Source organism: Choloepus didactylus, chromosome 5 (genome assembly GCF_015220235.1).
Source record: "Choloepus didactylus isolate mChoDid1 chromosome 5, mChoDid1.pri, whole genome shotgun sequence".
Taxonomy (NCBI): Eukaryota; Metazoa; Chordata; class Mammalia; order Pilosa; family Megalonychidae; genus Choloepus; species Choloepus didactylus.
The window spans coordinates 17,566,787-17,588,011 of record NC_051311.1 but is presented as its reverse complement, the minus strand read 5'-3'; positions in this window follow the sequence as shown (position 1 = coordinate 17,588,011).

The following is a 21,225-nucleotide window of genomic DNA, read 5'->3' as shown; positions in this document are numbered from 1 at the left end:
CCTTACTTTATAGGGTCTTCTAACACCTGAGCTGATCTAAATAGCATTGCTTTTGTCCAAGGTATTTGCTTGTCTATCAAATCAGGGAATGAGGATAGCGGCTAAAATCTAGGTGTATCCAGTTGACATGTGTCTTTTAAACAATAGCCATAGGGATTGCCATTTGGAAATTTGCTGAGAGCTAATGTAAGTATAAGTAAGTCTCAGAAGTTGCAAACAAGTTAACCTAGCTGTTTAGCAGTGCTCAGGTGCTATATAAAGACCATGTGTGTTGAGGCTTGCAAATGGCCATCTGCTTGGATCAAGAAGCCAGATGAGGTGAGGGCTCACATTCTGTCCCATGGTGTTTACTCTGGAGTCCAGGCAGTGGTTGAGGCTGATGGCAGGAGTTAGGGGAAAGGGAGGGTGCATCTAACTTGGCCAGGAGCAGAGCCAGCAAACATCTGAGTTAGGAAAGACTCAGATTCTGAGCCAGTCGAGTGGTGCTGGTGGCTGTGCTGCTCTTCCCTGCCACAGGGACAGCGGATGGTCCCATCAGCAGGGAAGGGAAGGGCTACAACTTCCCATTTCCTTCCTGGGTTGGGATAGTGACGATGTGTCTTGACATTGAATTACCTACCCTCTATTCAGAAGTGCTCTGGTGGAGATTTCTTTCTGTCTCTTGGGAGACTGAAAATCCTTCCCTGTTTCTCCTCTTTTCCTTCTAGGTCTTTCCTACCATGGGAATGAAGGGTCTTGTCCCACTGAGTGAAGAGTGCCTGGGAGGGACGGCGCTCTGGCATCCGTCCAGGATCAGGAAGAGAGAAGGTGCCCTGGCTAGGTGACCTTGGGTAAGACCCTCAGCCTCTCTGAGCCTCACTGGGATGGGTATCACTCAGAGAGTAGTAGGAACCCCCTTTCTAGTGCCTTGCAGCGTTCTTGTAAAGATTTGGGACAGTGGAGTCAAAGCACTTAGCATAGCTTCTGGCACGTGGTAATGACAATGGCTGACCTTGTTGAATACCTGCTATTACTCTGAGCTAAACTTTTAGAATTAATCATATAGATTACCGAGGGACTTATCCTATGTGTAAACCTGGGAACTGTATCAAAGGAGTAGAGACAGCAGCAAATGCTTTTATACTCACCCAATTTTCTTTTGAACCCTCTCATTTACGTTAAAGTAGTAGGCACACATAACCACAGGCCAGTTCTGTGCTGTGACATCAATGCCTCCTTACTGGAGCCCACTCAGTGAGTATCAGTGGCTAAATTTGGCTGATTCTCTGTGTGTATGTGTGTGTGTGCGCATGCTCATGTTTTGAAAAAAATCCCTAGATAATTCTGTTATGCCTGTTGGCTTAAAATCACTATTCACAAAGCCTCATTGCTGTGTTCATTTGTGCAGAATCTTTGTGGAATTTATTGGTCTATAATGATCTTTTTTAAAAATTTAAAATTTTGAAACAATGTCAAATTTACAGAAAACTTGCAAGTGGAATACTTTTATTTTTCTTCTGGAAACACATGAGAGTAAGTTGCAGACCTGATGTCCCACTATTGCTGAATACTTCAGTGTGTGTCTCTTACAGACAAGGACATTTTCCTACATAACTGAAATGCAACCATCAAAATTAGGATATCAACAATGATACATTTCTTCAATCTAATTCTCAGACCCCATTCAAGTTTTACCAGTTTCCCACAATAATGGTCTTGATAGTAAAAGGATCCAGTCCAGAATGATGCATTGTGTTTCGTTGTCTTGTTGCTTTAGTCTCTCAGTCTGGAACAGTTTATCAGACTTTGCTTGGCTCTCAGGACCTTGACATGTTTTACAAGTACAGGCCAGTTGTTATGTAGACGTCTCCCAATTTGGGTTTGTCAGACGTGCCCCAGTAATTAGATTTTGATCATGTATCTTTGGTAGGAATATTCCAGATATGATGCTGTGTTCTCAATGCCTCCTATTAGATGGCACACAACTTTAATTTGTCTTTTTAATAGTAAGGTTCATTTCGATATTCGATTATGATACTTGGCAGGCTCCTCCACAGTAAATTTATTCTTTTACCTTTTGTAATTAATAAGGAGTTTGTGGGGAGAAATTTGAAATTATATAAATATCCAGTTACTCTATGTGTTAGTTTGGAGCTATGTACCCTAGAAAAACGTTCTTAGACTTGGTCCAGTTCTGTGGGTGTCTTGTAAATGGGACCCTTTGATGAAGTTACTTCGGTTAAGGTGTGACCCGGCTGAATCAGGATGGATCGTAATCCTTTTACTGAAGGCCTTACAGAGAAGGTCACAGGGAGAGAAAAGTCCATGGGGAACAGCAGAAACTGAACATCAGTGGAACCTGGAAGAGATAGGAGAAGCCAGAAGATGCTGCCATGTGCATTGTCATGTGACTGAAAACCAAGGACCAATGATTGCAGGCCCCAAAATGCCATCGTCTTCTGGGAGAAAGCATTGCCTTTATGATGCCTTGATTTTGTACTTCTCCTAGTCTCAAAACCACAAGCCAATAAATTTTAGGTGTTGAACAACCCCTTGCATGGTATTTGCTTCAGCAACAAGGAAACTAAAACATTCTATAAACTTCCAATTTATTCATTAATGTATTTATATCAGTAGGGACTCATGGTTTTCTTTGTTATTCAACGGGTAATAATCATTACTACTGTTACTTATTTCTTTTCTTTATTAGAGAAGTTATGGGTTTATAGAACAATCATGTGTAAAAGACAGGATTCCCATATGACAGCCACCACCAACACTTTGCATTGGTGTGGAGTATTTTACAATTGATGATAGCACATTTAAATAGTTGTAGTATTAATTAAAGTCCATGGTTTAACTTAGGGTTCACTGTGTGGTGTAGTTCTAAGGATTTTTTTTTTTCAAATTTTATTCTGTTGCCATATATAAAATCTAACATTTCCCCAGTTTAATCATATTCAGATGTATATTTTAATAGTGTTAATTGCATTCACAATGTTATGGTACTATCACCATCCTCCATTACCAAAACATACCATCATTCCAAATAGGAGGCCTGTACATTTTAAGCCTTAACTTCCCATTCCATACCCCACCCTGTCTAGATTCTGATCTATGAGTATGTTTATTCTAATTGTTTCAAATCAGTGAGATCATACAATATTTATCCTGTTGTGCCTGGCTTATTTCAGTCAACATGATGTCTTCAAGTTTCAACCATGTTGTCACATGAGTCAGGACTTCATTCCTTTTTACAGCTGAATAATATTCCATTGTACTTATATACTGCATTTTATTTATCCATTCAATTGAAGAACACTTGCATTACTTCCATCCTTGGGCAACTGTGAATAAGGCTGCCGTGAATATTAGTGTGCAACTATCTGTACAAGTCCCTGCTTTCAAGTCTTTTGGGTATATACCTTGTAGTGGGATTGCTGGGTCATATGGTAGTTCTATACTTAGCTTTCTGCGGAACTGCCAAACTGTCATCCACAGCGGCTTCACCATTTTACATTGTGACCAGCAATGAACGAGCGTTCCTATTTCACCACATTCTCTCCAACACTTGCTAGTTTCCGTTTTTTAATAGCAGTTGTTCTAATGGGTGTGAAAAGGTTTCTCAAGGAGGTTTTGATTTGCATTTCCCTGATGGCTGATGATGTTGAGCATCTTTCATGTGCTTTCTGTCCATTTGCATATCTTTGACGAGTTGTCTATTCAAGACTTTTGCCCATTTTTGATTTGGGTTGTTTGTCTTTTTGTTGTTAAGTTGAAGGATTTCTTTATACATTCTGGATATTAAAACTTTATCAGATATGTGGTTTCCATATATTTTCTCTCATTGTACAGGTTGTTGTTTTACTTTCATGATAAAGTCCTCTGAGGTAGAAAAGTTTATAATTTTGATGGGGTCCCATTCATCTATCTTTTCTTGTTGCTTGTGCTTTGGGTGTCAAGTCTAAGAAACCATTGCCTAATACATGATCTTGAAGATGCTTCCCTATGTTTTCTTTTAGAAGTTTGATAGTTCTAGCTCTTATATTAAGGTCTTTAATCCATTTGGATTTGATTTTTGTATATGGTTTTTTTTTTTTTTTTTTTTTTTGCAAATGGAGATTCAGTGTTTCCAGCACCATTTGTTCCCAATTGAGTGGTCTTTACTACCTTGTCAAAAATCAGTTGGTCATAAATGTGAGGATTGATTTCTGAGCTCTCAATTCTATTCCATTGGCTTATATTTCTGTCCTTGAATCAGTACCATGCTGTTTTGATTACTGTGGCTTTGTAGTAAGTTTTAAGCTCAGAGAGTATGAGTCCTCCAACTTCCTTCTTCTTTTTCAAAATGGCTTTAACTATTTAGGGCCCCTTACACATTTCTGTATAAATCTGATGATTGTTTTTTCCATTTCTGAAAATAAGGTTATTAGAATTTTGTTTGGGATTGCATTGAATCTATAAATCACTTTGGGTAGTACTGACATCTTAGTAATATTTAGTCTTCCTGTCCATGAACATGGAATGTTCTTCCATTTATTTAGGTCTTCTTTAATTTCTTTTAGCAATGTTTTGTAATTTTCTTTGTATAAGGTCTTTACATCCTTGGTTAGATTTATTCCTAGATATTTGATCATTTTAGTTGTTTCTGTGAATGTAATTTTTTTTCTTGATTTCTTCTTCTGATTGTTCATTGATTGTGTATAGAAATACTACTGATTTTTGCTGAATTCATTTATTAGCTCTAAGAGCTTTGTTGTGGATTTTTCAGGATTTTGCATATATAGGATCATATCATCTGCAAATAGGGAAAGTTTTACTTTTTCCTTTCCAATTTGGATGTGTTTTATTTCTTTTTCTTGACTAATTGCTCTGGCAATAATTTCCAGTACAATGTTGAATAATATGGGTTACAGTGGGAATCCTTGTCTTGTTCCTGATCTTAGAGGGAAAGATATCAGTCTTTCACCATTATAGTTGGATGTTAACTGTGGGCTTTTCGTATACTCCCCTTTATCATGTTGAGGAAGTTTCCTTCTATTCCTAGTGTTCTAAGTGTTTCTATTAAGAAAGATTGCTGGATTTTGTCAAATGCACTTTTTATTTTCATCAATGGGGATGATCATGTTTTTTTTCTTCATTCTTTTAATGTGGTATATTACATTAATTGATTTTCTTATCTTGAATCAACCTTGCATACCAGGGATAAATCGCACTTGATCATGGTGCATAATGCTTTTAATGTTCCATTGGATTTGATGTACTAGTATATCTTTTTTGAAGATTTTGCATCTATATTCATAAGAGATATTGGTCTGCAGTTTTCTTCCCTTTTGGTATCTTTATCCAGCTTTGGTATGAGAATGACGTTGGCCTCATAGAATGAGTTAGGGAGTGTTGCCTCCTCTTCAGTTTTTTGGAAGAGTTTGAGCAGAATTGGAATTAAGTCTTGGAATGTTTGGTAGAATTCCCCTGTGAAACCATCTGTTTTAGGGCTTCTCTTTTTTGGGCAGTTTTTGATTACTGATTCAATGTCTTTACTAATAATTGGTTTGTTGAGATCTTCTATTTCTTCTTCAGTAGATGTAGATAGTTTGTGTGTTTCTAATAATTTGTGCATTTCATTTAAGTTATGTAATTTTTGGCATGCAGTTTTTCATAGTATCTTCTTATAGTCCTTTTTATTTAAGCAGTGACAATAATAATGTCTTGCTTTCATTTCTGGTTTTCATTATTTGGTTTCTCTCTCTTCTTTTGTTTGACAGTTTAGGTAAAGATTTGTCAATTTTATTGATCTTTTCAAAGAACCAACTTTTGGTTTTGTTGATTCTCTCTACTGTTTTTTTGTTTGTATGTTTGTTTTCAATTTCATTTATCTCCACTCTCATCTTTGTTATTTCCTTCCTTCTGCTTACTTTGGGTTCAGTTTGCTCTTCTTTTTCTAGTTTTCCAGTTCTGAGATTAGGTCTCTGATTAGAAGTCTTTCTCCTTTTTTAAAGTAAGCATTTAGAGCTATAACGTTCCCTTTCAGCACTGCTTTTACTACTACCCATAAGTTTTGGTATGTTGTATTTTCATTTTCATTTTCTTCAAGATATTGCCTAACTTTGCTTCTTATTTCCTCTTTAACCTATTGGTTGTTTAAGAATATGTTGTTTAATTTCCACATATTTGTGAGTTTTCATTTCTCCCTTCGTTATTTATTTCTAGCTTCATTCCATTAGGGAATATACAATTTCAATATTTTTTGGTTTATTGAGTTTTTGTTACCCAACATATAGTCTATTCTGGAGAATGATCCATGTGCACTTGAGAACTATGTATATTCTGTTTTCATTGCATGCAGTGTTCTATATATATCTGTTAGATCTAAGTTTGTTTAGTGTATCATTCAAGTCCTGTACTTCCTTATTGGTCTTCTGACTAGATGTTCTACTCATTATTGAGAGTGATATGTTCAAGTCTCCTACTATTAATGTAGAACCATCAATTTCTTCCTTCATATTTGTCAGTATTTGCTTAATATATTTTCTGCTGTTAAGTGCATATACATTTCTAATTGTTACATCTTCCTGTTGAACTGTCCCCTCTAACCACATATAATGATCATCTTTGTCTCTTGTAACTATTTTGGACTTAAAGTCTATTTTATCTGATATTAGTATAGCCACACCAGCTGTCTCTTGGTTACTACTTGCAAGGTATGTATTTTTTTCCATCCTTTTACCCTCAACCTATTTGTATCTTTGAATTTAAGGTGAGTCTCTTGCAGATAGTATATAGTTGTCTTTTTAAAAAAATTATTGGGCCAATCTCTGCCTTTTGATTGGAAATTTAATCCATTTACATTTAAGTAACTACTGATAATATAGGACTTTCTTCTGCCATTTTGCTATTTAACCTTTGTAAGTCTTATACCTTTTTTGTCCCTCACTTCCATTAATGCCCTTTTTAAAATATTTATTTGTTTTGTGTGTGTTGTGTTGTACCCCATTGAGTGAATACATATTTCTATCTGGATATATTTTTCACATATTTTCCTTGTGGTTACTAAGGGGTTAAAATTTAACATCCTAAATATATAACAATCATATTTAATTTGATACCAACTTTACTTCAGTAGCATGCACATATTCTTTTCCTATACTCCTCTGTCACCCCACCTTATTTTTGTACTTGTTACCTCTTATATCTTTGTACATTGTATGTCCAAAAACATAGATTTATCATTACTTTTTGTGCATTTGCATTTTAACACCTGTAGGAAGTAAGAAGTGAGTTACATATCAAATAACACAATACAATAAAACTGGCATTTATAATTACCCAAATGGTTACCTTTACCACAGGTCTTTATTACTTTATGCTGCTTTGAACCACTGTCTAGTGTCATCTCCTTTTAGTTGGAAGAATTCCCTTTAGCATTGCTTGTAGGGTAGGTCTAGTGGTGATGAGCTTCCTTAGCTTTTGTTTATCCATGAATCTCTTAATATCTCCTTCACTTTTGAAAGAGAGTCTTGCCATGTATAAAATTCTTGGTTTCAGCACTTTAAGTATTTCAACCCACTGCCTTCTTGCCTCCATGGTTTTTGATGATAAATCAGCACTAAATCTAATTGGGACTCCCTTGTTATAACATGTTTTGCTTTTCTCTTGAAGTTTTCAGAACTCTCTGCTCATCATTTGCATTGGATAGTGTGGTCAGTATATCATGTGGTATATTTTTCTTCATCTTTATCCTGTTTGTTGTCCTCTGAGCGTGTGGAACATGTATATTCATGTCTTTTGCTAAGTTTGGGAAGTTCTCTGTCATTATTTATTTGACTAGTCCTTTTTCCTCTTTCTCTCTTCTTCTGGGACTCCCATAATGCATATATTGGTGCACTTGATGGTGCACCAGAGGTATTTCAGGCTTATTTTGCTTTTAATATTTCTTTTTTCTTTCTACTCCTCAGTCTGACTCATTTCAAGTGTCTTGTCTTCAATTTCGCTCACTATTTCTTCTGCCAGCTCCAATCTGCCCTGGGCATTTTTCATTTCGGTTATTGTGGTCTTCAACTCCAGTAGTTCTGTTTGGTTCTTTGATAAAATTTCTGCTTACTTAGATTCAGACATTGCTTATTCATTGTTTTTCTGATATCTTTTAGTTCTTTCCCTGTATTTTCCTTCATCTTCTTGAGAATTATTAAGATCATTTTTTTAAAGGCTTGTTCCGTATGTCCACATTCTGGTCTTCTTTGTTGGTGTTTTCTGGATTTTTATCCTCTTCCTTTGGATGGGCCATCATTTCCTCTTGCTTTGTTTGTCTTGTATTCTTCTGTTGCACACTGTACATTTTAATATTTTAAAATGTTAGCCCTGGGATTTATTCCCTGAGATGTCTGCTTCTTGGTTTTGTAACCAGGTGTTGAAAAGACAGAAGTTTTCTTGTGCTTCAGCCCTCCTATCAGGATGGTCTGCGCAAGACAAATGCAGTGTGCAAGGTTTTTGCTGTCTTTCTGGGCCCCTGTCTTGTCCTGGGATTTTGCTTGTTAGCTGTTTTGAAGTTCCCCTATTTACATAAGTTTATTTGTTCCTTCTGTTTCCCAGGAGACAGATCTCCCTCTCCTGGATGTTTGAAGCTAGCAGACCTTTGTCTCAGACTGTCTTTTTCTATAGTTTTTATACTCCTTTCATTGTTTCAAGCTGCTTTTTCCTGGAGGGAAAATTCTGGGAGGAGGGGTGCCCTGGAGAGGACTTTCCCAAATCAGTCTTTCCCAGTCAAAACAGGGCCAGGAACCAGTGAAGGGGGTGCAGATTGGCTCCATCGTGCCCGGGGAGGGGATCAGGAGGAGCACCAAGATCTTCTCTGACAGCTCCCCAAGCTGAGTTTTCCTGGCCTGCCCAGCAAATCAAGCTAATTGTGCACCAGGATTGAAACAATGGTTGCCACTGCCTTCATCTTGTCTGGGTAGGTTGAGACAATGGCAGTCCTCAGAGCTGGGCCCCTGCGATCCAAAGTTGCTAATGAAAGCTATGATCACTGATTAGCCATGCACACCCCTGTTCATAGGGAAGAGGATTTTTGAGTTCCTTTCTGTCACCAGTGAGTTAGCCAGGGGCTGGACCCCTTGGCAGCCTGCCGCAAGAGTGGAGGATGGACTCCAGTAGCTGAAGTGCGGAGAGAGCTGTTTCTGTTCTTTATTATAATTTATCAGCCTCTTCCTCCTGCTCTTCCATGGATACTGTACAGTGTTCTTCTGGCCTCTGGAGTTGCAAAATAATTGTTTTGGTCAGTTCCTGCTGGTTTAATAGTTGTTTTGGTGGAAGGACTGAGTCCTGGAGCTCCCTACTCCACCATCTTTCCTGGGAGTCCCAAGCCCTCTACTATTATTTATTTTGATTCTCTGACTGTCCTAGATTTGGCCTGTGGGAGTCTCTCATAGCTGGCTTCTGGGACTTTTGAGATGCCCCCAATCATTGTTTGAAGACTTCCTTGTTTTCTGACACAATAAGATGTTCTGGATTCTTTCTTACTTTTTCTGTCCTAGCCATGGAATTATCCATTTCTCCAAGGAGCTGTGGTTTCTTTTAGTGGAGAATGGTATTTAGAAGCCAGTATCTGGGTGCTAGGTGTGCTCATTTCTATTTGAAGTCTGCTGCTCCCAGGCTTTCCCAGTAGACAGAGACAGGGTGTATATGTGTGTCTCAGTTTCCTAAGCATCACAGACTGAGTGGCTTAAAGCAAGATAAATTTATTGTCACACAGTTATGGAGGTTAGAAGTCTGAAATCAAGATGCCAGCAAGACCATGCTGCCTTTGAAATCTGAAATCTGTAGGGCAGAATCCTTCCTTGCCTCTTCCTAGCCTCTGGTGGTTTGCTAGTGCTCCTTGGTGTTCTTTGGATTGTGCCAGCGTAACTCCAATCCCTGCCTCAATCTTCACATGGCCATCTTCTCTCTGTGTCTATCTCTTCTCATCGGATTGAGGGCCCACCCTACTCCAGAGTGGCCTCATCTTACTTTAATTTCATCTGCAACAACCTTATTTCCAAATAAGGTCACACTCTGAGGGGGTAGGACTTCAATGTCTTTTTTTTGGGAGGACACAATTCAACCCATAACAATGTGTGTAGAGTATATGGGTATGTACATGCAAATACACACGTTCACCTCTATATTTATTTATATCTATCTCTATTTCTCTATCTATCTATCTAATCTATCTATCTATCCATCCATCTATCTGTTTTGAAAACCCCAAATTCTCACAATACCTCCAATTCCAATCCAATTCCATGGAGTTCATTCTAGTTTTCTCTCTTTCCATGTTTGTGACTACCTTCTCTGACAGTGAGAAACTCAAATCCCAGTATCCTTAGTGGGCTTTCTTCTTTGATCAATCCCTCTGTCTGTACGCAGCCCCTATCTAAGCCATCCCTGCATGGATGTCCCCTTGTCTTACTCTGGCTCCAATTTGGGTTTTATTACAGCTGTGGCCCCGCTCTGTGGACACCTTCCTCACCCTGTTGAGCTCTGACACCCCTTGCAGGGGCCCTTCTATGCAGCTGCCCTCCTCACCCTCTTTGGCTTCTTCAACCCACTCAGGGCCACTGAAGCCACCATCTCCATCCACTGCTCTCCCAACCTAAGAGTGCCAGGACTAAATAATTCAGGAAAGGGAAGGAACAGAATGGGTCATACCTTGTTTTTATGATTTGAATTATGAACCTCTACTTATTTTGAAAGATTGCCCCAGCTCATTTGAACCAGTCCCACACTAGAGATGGCTTCAATATCATCCCCAGGATGAGATAGGAACACTAAGCCCTTTGTGACTCTTCTTGTTATGGCCTTGGTGGAAAAACAGCCACTGGGTTTCCTCTGAATTGAGCTCCAGGAGCAGAGCTTTCCTTCCCCAACTATGCATTGCTCATCAAATCACATTTCTACTGCTCTGGTTACACATCTCCATTCTTTACTTCTGCTGTAAAAATCCAAAAAAAAAGACAATCAAAAACTTTTCACCACCTTCAATGCATTCTGCTGACATAGTGGAGAAGGCGTATAACACTATGATTTTAGGGTAGGGGAAATATAAAAACTCTTTTTCAATCTAAGAGTTATCTAAAAGATGACCATTTCACGCAACCCCTTTTTCATCTTTGGTTGTTTCCTGTCTTACTACAATCATCCCATCTCTAAAGGAACTTTTTGTTCTTATTGTTATTTAAGGGTTTTATACCCCTTTTGGGGTGAAGGTTGATTTAAGCAATGCAGACTTTCCCTAAGTGGCTGAAGATGCAGGCACACCGATCATATAAGGTGAGAAAGTATTTCTTTTGCAGAAATACTGTGGTCATGTCACATTTATGCTTTGGTGTCCACTTGCTTCTTTGTTTATGGATACCACTCATCCATTTCAGAACAGGGCTTGCACTTAAAAGTATTGTCGTGGCTCCTTGTATTCAGAAGTAGAAAATAGAAGTAGATGTTTGGTAAAAGCTTCCTGAAATAATAGGAACTTTTGACCATAGTTTTCTCATAATTTCTTTCATGAGCATTACCAGCCTGTGGGTAAGTGTTGATGTGGGCAACGCCACTTGGAGTGGGAGAAATGGTATTTACAAAATCTTCTTAGCTGTTGACATTAGCTTCTGGGATTTTTTTTTTTTTCCCTTTAAATAAACCTTAATGGAACAAATGACATGACAAAATACTCTGAAAGCATCTGAAACATGAGAGCCACCTACATACGCCTCCAGAGTTCATCTCCAGAAGACTGAATGCTTGTTTTCAGTGGGTATCTCCAAGGCTGACTCACAGCTCCCTGCTCTCAGCACAGTCTCATTCCTCATTGTTGGCTCCTTCCTTGATGCAACTGGGCAAGGCAAAGAAAGTGCCCTCTCAACTGTTCCAACCCCCTGGAACTTCTCTCAGATGAGTTTGGCTTTTGAATGGTGCCTGGAGGGAAGAATTTCCCAGCACTGGATTTACATTATTTTCCTGCTGTTCTTTCGATATCATTTTTAAAATTCCATTCACACTATGACAGGAAATAGCTTCAAGAAAATAAAGGGGTTGAAAATCTGTCTCCTCTGCACAACCATAATTCCCACTCTGTCCCACTGTTAATGAATCAAAGAATCAGGCCAGCACACATTAGCCAGAATAACCTTCTTTGGAGGTGTCAAAGATGATTTTTATAAAACACTGTAGGGACGGGATATGGATCCTTTCAATTTCTTCATTCCTCTCTGCATGCAGACAAGAAAGTTGCTTTTCAGAGTTGAATGGAATGTGCTTAGAAAGTTGGGTGTGTGGTCCTAGGAGGCACTCTGGAATCCATTGCTTGTCACAGAGTGAAATATGGGTGGAAAGAGGACATGTTGATGGTCAAAGGAAGGTGCCAGCAATGCAGGGTTAGCCTGAAATGCAGGGTTCGATTTATCCAAAGCCTCCCTCCGGCTGGAAGCATGTAGGACGTGGAGAACATTAGTGCTCTGGGCTCCTTAGGGAAGCTAGATCCTTGAAGTCATAATTTTCACCAAGCTTGACTGATAGAATCCGTAGCTAGCAAAGGGCTTAAATTAAATCCAGCTCACTCAAGTGTGTCTGGAGAATCCCTTAAAACGATGCTTAGAGAAGTGATCATTATGGTCTGATCATGATTCCACACAGTGCTGCTTTTCAGACCAGAATGGAGAGCAAAATATGATAGTTTTGAAATTGGAAAGCTCATGATAACGTGCCTTTCTTTTGTGTGTGAAGCTGCTCCCTGTTGGTGGAGCACAGTCCATGGAGCCAGTTGCCCTCATGGGCTGATCTAGCAGTAAGGATTCATTGTTGACCATGAGATGCACCCACATCCTCAGAATCTAGACCAGGAAATGGAAAGGTCTGGGACATTTTCTTGTCTCTGTTGTCTATCTATTTGATATGCCTCCTAGAGTGTTATCATTCCCGTCCATCATGGGAAATTGATGCAATGTGAAGATTTGTGAAAAATCAATTTCATATTGCTGACTCTATTGCTTAAGAACAAACACAAGAGCTCATAGGGTAATTGATGGTCAGTGACCATCACTTTGCGTTCCTAAATGTTTACCCTACAAGGTAGCTCTCAGTGCTCAACATTTCTACCATTAGGCAACATTTTTAGTGCTAAGATATGGCAGGTTTTAGGATGTAACCTGAGCTATATAAATGTCCTGTTTTATAGGCTAATTTATCATCTTAGTAGTCAAAGCAAACCTGAAGGAACAGTATAGAGGACAGGAAGTTTTTGGTCTGGAGGAAGGAAAGGAAGGCCTACAAATGGGTCACAGGAAGTCAATCCTCCAAGATTCATTGCTGTATCCCAAACAATTGGTTTCCTGGTCACTTGTTCTGGGCACTGCAACTTGAGCCTTCCCCTAAGACCATATAGTGACACAGGCAAGACCAGCTGTTTTAGTTTCCTAGGCTGCTCCAGCAAATACCATGAAATGGGTTGGCTTAAACAATGGGAATTTATGAGCTTACAGTTTTGAGGCTGGGGAAATGTCCCAATCAAGGCGTCAGCAGGGTGATGTTTTTTTCCTGAAGACCAGTTGCTGGTGATCCTTGGCTCCTCTGCCATGTGGCAGGGCACATGGCAGCATCTTTTGGTTTCTACCTTCTCTTCCAGGTTTCAATGATTTCAACTTTTTGCTTTCATAGTGCGCTTGCGCTCTCTCTCTCTCTCTCTCTCTCATCTCATTCTGTTTATTAGGGACTACACTAATAGGATAAAGACCCATCCAGAATGAGGTGGCTCACAACTTAACTGAAGTAGCCCCATCAGAAGACCCTATTTACAATGGGTTCACACCCACAGGAATAGCTTAATTTTAAGATATTTTTCTGGGGTACATATAGTTCTAAACCACCACACCAGTTCTCAGGGAAATTGCCTTCTCTTCCCTGTCTTCTGCCCCATCCGTCTTTTTGAGTGCTTCCTGGCCTGGGGTATGTGATGCATTATTAGTGATAGATAGAACATATCAGGAGAGTGCTTAGAAATATACATGAACTTGAGGTTTCTAATCCTGAGCAGGAAATGAGAGCTAAGCAGAGTGATGAAAGCTCTTTTGGAAGGAGAAAATGTTACTGCAGCTGTCTTGTACCTGCCAAACCCACTCCAGTTCTCCGATGTGTGTGACGGGACTCCACAGTCATATGTGATTCTGTACTTAGGCCTGATTCCCAACAGAAAAGTCTGTTGCGGATCTAAGAGTAGGAATTTGGTAACATTTTGCCCTTGGGGGATTGTGTGAAGGGAAAAATCAGGCAAAGTGTTTTTAAGTTTTGACTTCTGTGCTTCTATGGAAACAAGGCAGCAGTGCTGAGAATCCAGTGAAAGAAAAGTTCAGAGCAAAGCTATGAGGTTGGTGGGAAGGGAGGGGAAGCAGGGGGAGAATAATAGAATTTATTTGGGACTATACTTGGCTATCCACTTTTGTCTCTGGGATCTGAAGTAGGGACTTTTTCAATGGGCTGCTGATTTGGATCTGAGAGGGAGGGTTATTGGATGTGTTTATAGAACAGCTTTGGAGGAGAGAGAGAAAAGGGGTCTGGCTGTCCCATTGTTTGGGCATTTCCAACGTTGTCTTGTTAATAATGCTTTGGCATTTTCTACCCCATTTTGAACAATGGAACAATAAGACAGGATTTAATTTGAACTGTGTTTTCTATTTATTGTAATAATGTAATGGGAAAACCTCAAAGACTCAGACATTCAGTCGTGGGATTGTCTGCGTGCTTGAGTCCAGGAGATTTTCCTTCTGTCCATCTGCGAGGCGGACCGTGGAGTGGAGGCACACGCTAAATTTGTGGCAGATGGCCAGATTGCTCTCAGTGTTCTGAGTAAAGGGTATGGCTATTTACATATACACAGACACGCCCGGAGCAGCTGTCTACCCTTGTGTTTCCCTGGCAAAATGGGATCTGGGGCCCTCAAGGTCAGGAGCCCCCCAGGCCATGGTCCCCAGTCCCCTTGCAGCACCTTCTGACAGCGAACGTCGAAGTAGATGAACCACAAAGTCCACCTCTCTGCCTCACCCTATTTTAATCTTATTCTGAGGGTTCCGGAAGCCATTCTTCACTCTCGGAGGACGTTAAATTCCTCATGTGGGGAGACAGATTGCAGATGAGGCAGGCTAGTGAGAAAGCATGGTGATTGATCTCACAAATCTGAGACCCCAAAATGCTCAGTCCAAACATCTTGTTTGGACATCAGATCAACTGAAATTAGTCACTCTCCTTTGCTCTTGTTTGCTTGCTTCTGTTCCAGTCTAGTTTGATGTTAACTTACCTGATTAAAAAGTAATATATATGACAAGAAGCTGTGGAGAAAAGGGGCCTTTATCTAGGCTTGAATATAAATGAGACAGATTGAGAAGGATTTTATTTATGAATTTAATATAATCTAAGTAGACCTGGCTATAAGAAGGATTTCTAAGGTGTTTAACAAGTACTTCCTCATTGCTCATATCAAAAAGCATTTCAGCGCCTGGGCAACGGTCACCCTCATGGCAGAAAGAGATGCGCTTGGCGGCCAGAGCCCTTTCCAGGAATTCGCCATGTGAGAAGCCGTGATGTCGATGTGGGAATGCATGTGATATTGATGTACTGAAAAATCTGTAGTCAAACAGGGAATGTGAATGGAGATGGAAGGATCTCTTTGGCCAGCATGGCCAATATTGCCACTAATGTGATAAAATCTTCTCTTTCTTCAAGTATATGCATAACTGTCCACTAGCTTTAGTCTAGTCTCTGCCCCTTGAGACACTTCCATCCCCTTCAGTAAGTAGGAATCCTGGAGATTTACCTCATCCTAAAAGGTCAGCTTCAGTTCCAAATAGCAGCAGAGAAAGAGCTGGAAAATCGGGCAGTCCGTCAGCTCAGGTGCTTCTGGGTCCATCATGATGTAGTTGTCACTCTTGAAGAATGGTCCTGTGCTGTCCCATGGGTGCTTTTCCTCTGCAGTGGTGGTGACCCCGGGCTTGGAACCGCGGGATGATGCCACCATGGTGTCCCATTTTAGGCTCCAAGGTGACTGCCCTTTTCGTTCACACTCACCTTCTCAAGTATTTGCTTCAAAATGCTGCACTGTGGCAGCCATGTGGCTGTGAAGGGGCTTGAGCATCAGACACAGGCTTTGCTGGGACTAGTCCCCTCCCATGTCCCTTGGGCCCCTGGGTGGAGCATGAGTCACTAGAATGGACCCTCCTTCCTCCCTCTTGGGAACTTCCTTTTGAGATCCTTGGTGTATTTCCTGCTATGGACCACGGTGAGAGCCCCAGGACCACACCAGCAGTTTTCTCAGATTTTTAGGACTGGGAAGCGGGGGTCTCGGCTTCCCCTGGTAACTAGTTCACCCTCTCTGCCAAGTTCTCTGTTCCAATGGGTTTCAAGGGAAGAAATCCTCCTGCCACATGTGCTCTCCTTTGGATTTTCCTCACACAAATGGGTGCCTGCTGGTTCCACAATTGAATATCTGAGAGAAGCCGCTCCAGTTATTACTTTTGTAATGGTGAAAATCCACTCCAAATTTACTTGTTGGCTATACCTAAGCAAAGAGAAGAAACTGAGCACTGGTTTAAACCCTCTGTCCTTCCCAGGCCTCTGCTTTAACCATAAAGAATAAATAAAGCAGAAATACCCTGATGGAAAGTGGCATTCATATTTGGGGTGGAGTGGATGTGTGTCCACGGCATCCCTCAGTTCCACGCACAGCAGGCATCTCGACTTTGCCTAAGCAGGTCCCAGATGTTCCTGCTCCTTCCTCAGGTAACACACGCCTTGCCCCTCTCCCATCTGTCACGATCCTGCCCATCCTCCAATGCCGACATAAGTCACAGCTCCCTTTGTGCAGCTACTCTTAAGCCTCTTGCCTGCCTGTGAACTCCTCATGGCACTTTGCTCTGCCCCCTTATTCGCTCTTCACTTATTTCTGTACTTGTCTAGACATACAAAAATATCATTTCTTTGGAGAAGGAGACATTGTTTTGCACTTCCAAGTCCCTCCCGCCCCTGCTCCCCTCCTAGAATCATCCATATGCCTAGTGGTGATGTGCCAATATAGACTACAATGAACTGAGGGGAATTTAGGCAGCGGCAGCAGAATGGACAGAAAAGGGGGTCAAGTGAACTGAAAGTGATGTGGGTAGGAGTTCCAGGGTAGTAGGTGAACCTTGAAATGGTGTTATGTTTGGTGTGCTTGAATCAGCACTGTAGAGGGGTTGGGAAATGGGGTCCTCCTTGGCTGCTCAAGCAAATACCGTGCAATGAGTCATGCAGTGGGTCAGCTTAAACAAGGGGAATTTATTGGCTCATGATTGTGAGGTGAAAAGTAAGCCCAGATCAAGGCATCATCAAGTCAATGCTTTTTTTCTCAAAGAATGGTGTTCTGGGGCTGGCTGCTGGCGACCCTTGGTCCTTATCTTGTCACATGGCAAGGCACATAGCGGCATCCCCTGGTCTCTCCCTTCTCTGCCAGGTTCCATTGCTGTTCAGCTTCTGGCTGCTCCCTCTGCTTTCTCTCTCTCTCCATGTCTGAATTTCATTCCATTTATAAAGTAATAGGATTAAGAGCCATCCTGACTGAGGTGGGCCACACCTTAACTCAAGTAACCTCATCAAAAATTCCTACTTACAATGGATTCACACCCACAGGAATGGACTAGGTTTAAGAACATGTTTTTCTGGAGAGCATGCATCTTCATACCACCACAGACAATGACACTCTATATGGACTTGGGAAAGTCATTTACTATTATTAACAATAACAATCATAATAGCTACCACGTTAGTGACTTTCCTTATGTAATCTGATTTTATCCACACAAGAAAGCTAGTCTGCAAGTAAATATTATTATTTATGATTTTCAGATGAACTAGAAGTACAGGATTTATCCCTGGCCACTTGCAGAGCTGGGATTCAAATGCATATGTGTCTGTTATGTCTCTACTACATCAAACTGCCTCCTACTTGCCTCTTTGGGGCCCTGTTGTTAAATAATTTCTAAGTTTCCCTCAGTTCCAATTTCCATGATGCTCTGGATGGGGCTCAGATGTGAGCTGGAGAAGACAGCAGGGTCCCTGGTAAATAATTAAACAGCCATCCTTACAGAAGAGAGCATTGAGTTGTTCCTTCTTCTTGCCACCAGTTTGGCTTGATTGCTGCAATAGGTAGGGTTTACATCCTCTGGATAACTCTCTATAGTCTATACTAATTCTTGAAAAAATTTGCTAATGTGGAATTTTTTTGGAGATACAGAAATTGAGGGATAGTAAGAAATATCAAAACTACACTGTGAAATGAGACCTGCAGCTCACTATTCAGCTAACTTAGGCGTAACCACGTAAAATAAACATTTGCAAGGTTAGTGTTTTAGTTTCTGGTTGCTGCTGTTAACAAATGACCTCAGATTTAGTGGCTTAAAACGACACAAATGTATTATTTTACAGTTCTGGAGATCAGAAGTTGAAAATCCAGCTTCTAGAGGCTGCCAGCTTTCCTTGGCTTCTGGCTGCATCTTTTCCATCTCTGCTTACATTGTCACATGACTTCTCTATCTCTGATCTTCCTGCATCCCTCTGACAAGAAGTCTTTTCACTGTATTTAGGGGCCACCTGGATGATCCAGGATAATCTCCCCATCTCAAGAGCCTTAACTTAATCACATCTTCAATATCCTGTTAGCCCAACAAAGTAAGATTCATAGGTTCTAGGGATTAGGACATGGATATCATTGGGAGACAATTTTTCAGCTCTCTACAGTTAGTTTTTGGTATTCATTTCTAATGCCCTCCCCACTAAGGAATTGGAAAATGCCATAAGTGAGGTACAGCTAAGAGCAGGGTATGTTCTGGCCAGGTCCAGTAGCATCTGTACTTTTTGTGTCCCATCTTATTCTTATTCTTGCTTCCTGTCCTCTGGTGGGGATTCCTACCTTCCTACCTTCCTCCTTTTCTAACCCAACCCCCCCAGTATTGTTCTACATTGAGTGTTGCTTTTTGATATCAGACATTGAATCAGTGTGCACGTAACTACAATGATGTGCATATATATATATAACTACAATGGTAATGCCAGTGAGGATTTGCTTAGCTCCAATAAGCTCTGCAAAATTCTAGTTCTCTGCTTTATGTAATGGCTAGAATTGCTGCTGGGTGCTGCGTATCACTTTTCTCCTTGATTTTGCCGCCACTGGTCCTGTTGTTCTTGAACTCTCTAGTGTACTGCAACTGCAGGGAGGTTAGGGACCCCTGTTAGTAGATACAAAAGCAAAGAGACTTCCTAGATCATTGTTAACCCTTCCCTATGGCAGCTCAGAACATTTTTATTTAGTCACCCCATGCTAGGGATTATGCAATCCAAACCAGAACTAAGAATTGACTAGAGGATAGTGGATGGGAGGAGAATGAATTTCTGCAATGAGTAGGTGTCTTAATTTCCTGGCTGTGGTCACAAATACCACTGACTGGATTGGCTTCAACAACAGGGGTTTATTGGCTCACAGGTTTTGAGGCTAGAAGTCCAAAATCGAGATGTCAGCAAAATGATGCTTTCTCCCCAAGGACTGTGGTGTCCTGGAGTTGGCTTTTGGAGATCCTTGGTCCTTGGCTTTTCTGTCACCTGGCAATGCACATAGTGGTGTCTTCTCCTTTCTCTTCCGGGTTCTGTTGACTTCCAGTGTCTTGCTCCTCCACGTGGCTTTCTCCTCATAAAGCCTCCAATATAGGATTAAGGTCCAACCTTTTTTAGTTAGGCCACACCTTAACTAAAAATAACATCTTCAAAAGGTCCTATTTATAATGTGTTTATATCCACAGGAATGGATTAAAATTAAAAACATGTTTTTTTTGGGGGGGGGGTGGGGGGAGTGCATAACACAATCTACCGTAGTTGGTTTACTGGTGAATGCAAGATATTTGTTCTTGAGGGTTTTCCTGGCCTGTCTAGGTCAGAGATACCAATGTCTCCTCTATACCTCCACCTAAAAATGTAATCAGTCCTGAGATTGCCCTAGACTGTCTGCAGGATTATATTTCTCCAGTGCCTTAATGCTACTATATGCTCATCTGTTTTTCAGCTGTTATTTGGAAACTATAAGCATGTCCATGTATCATGAGGTGGAAAAGGTTACAGGCTGGAAGTTCTTGAAAGCAAATCAGTAAGAGTGAGAGCAAAAAACTATAGTTCTGGGAGTAGATGGGGCTGGAGAGCCGCTTACTTGCTTCAGTGGCTTGCAAGGGGAGACCTGGGGATTAGGTGCCTTCTGGGCTGGAGGGGCCTTATGTGGTACAGCAAGTCATGGCCACTTCCAGCTAGAAGGTGGACAGTGTGGGATAGGACTTGGGAGGTGGTGAAAGAGCAGCAAGAAAAACAGAAAGAGATTTGTTTTCTTCAACTTTATATTTGAAAAACCTTAAATCTATAGAAAGTTGGAAGAACAGTGTAATGGGTACCCTAGATTGATCAATTGTTACCATTTAGCACATTTACTTTTTTTTCTCTCTCTCTCACACACAATGTGTATATGTTTATGTATGTGTGTGCATATATGTATATATGTACACACACACACACACACACACATGCTTTCTGAATCAGTTGAAAGAAGGTTGAAGACTTCATGACACCTCAGCCCTAAGAACTTCAGCACACATCTAAGAGTAGGGACACTCACCTAGATAGTTACACTACTGCTATCACACTTGAAAAAATTATTAATTCTATTCTAACACTTAATATGCAGCCTGTATTCACATTTTTCTAACTATTGAAAAAATGCCGTTCACATCTTTTGTTTTCCAGGGCATAAGAAGGAAAGATTTTTAACGGCTTTTTTTTTTCCCCTTGAAAGTAGAAAAATTGAAGGAGTAGGGGAGATACTTGATTAGGATTGTTAGGAATCTTTTTATTTTTATTTTTGTAAATTACTCTGTAAAAGTCATGCTCTGCCATTTTCAAGGTATCAGTTGTAAAGATTTCTTTGTGGATCCCGGGATCAGACTGTTTCTTTGAATGCAAGTCTGTGTAAAGTCTAAGCCTTAGGGTATCACAGATGTATGTGTGTATGTGTGTGTGTGTGTGTGTGGTGATCACATCTGCTAGGATAATAATAGCTACTCTTACTATTTAATCCAGTGGTTCTCAGACATAGGGTTCTTAAGAATCACTTAGAGTGTGATTCTCAGCCTCTGCCGCCAGAGATTCTGATTCAGTAGGACTAGGGTA